The sequence below is a fragment of the Acanthisitta chloris genome, unplaced genomic scaffold, assembly GCF_000695815.1.
Source record: "Acanthisitta chloris isolate BGI_N310 unplaced genomic scaffold, ASM69581v1 scaffold16851, whole genome shotgun sequence".
In the NCBI taxonomy this organism is placed as follows: Eukaryota; Metazoa; Chordata; class Aves; order Passeriformes; family Acanthisittidae; genus Acanthisitta; species Acanthisitta chloris.
This window is the reverse complement of record NW_008655045.1, coordinates 25330-26256: the sequence shown is the minus strand read 5'-3', so window position 1 is coordinate 26256 and position 927 is coordinate 25330.

Genomic DNA, 927 nt, shown 5'->3' with positions numbered 1-927 from the left:
GAAAGAATTTGAGACATTCAGGGGAAGTGCTGATTTTCAACCCCCTTTGGTTCTCCATCAGCTCTAAGCTGTGTTCATTCTTCTGTAAAATTACATTCATTACCTAATCAGAAACACTTTAAAGCCTCCCAGTTAGATGAATTCTCACCCTGTTACTAAGGCCAACCAGAAATACACAGCAGCAGCACAACAAAGGGCTGGGAACAACAGCTCTCCAAACTGGAGATTTCAGCCTGTCAGAGCTTAAAAGCTTCTGTAGTTGCTGAACTGCTCCCTGAGCAAACTGGCACCTCAGAAACAGACCTGGAAGACAGGAAAAGTTATTGTCAGCACACAATGCTAGGAGAAAAAAACCCTGAACATCCCCCACAATCCCCAAAATAACCCCCCAAACCAGTTCTTACAAAATTCAGCGATGCTGAAGTCCAAAGTTTCAACTGAGAAACTCCAGTTGAAGGACAAGCAGGTTTCACACCATGTGCTGGTGCTACAGGCTGGGTCAAAGACCATTCCTGCACTTCCAGGACCGAGTGCCTTGGTGGTTTTGGGGTGTCCTGTCCCAGGAGCCATCAGGGGCTGGCAGCATTCTGTGCAGCCCTCAGAAGCACATGGCAGCTCTGGGTGGGTGCCTGGAGCCTGACATTCAGAACTGCATCACCTCCTGCAGCACTCACTGTGTGGGATGTTGGGAAAACCAGCCCTGATACAGCTTGAGTCAACCTCTGCATTCTGTGGGAGCAGATTTGGCTGTTTACCTGCTCTGTCTCAATAATAGCTTAGCAAAGCCAACCATGAACACCTGCCAACTCAATATCCATCCCTTGCTCCATGTACCAAGGACACAGCTGAGGATTGTGCCCAGGTGCTGGGCAGACACAGGGCCATGGGATGCACTGCCAGAACAGCACTTCAGTCTAGGTGTGTGTT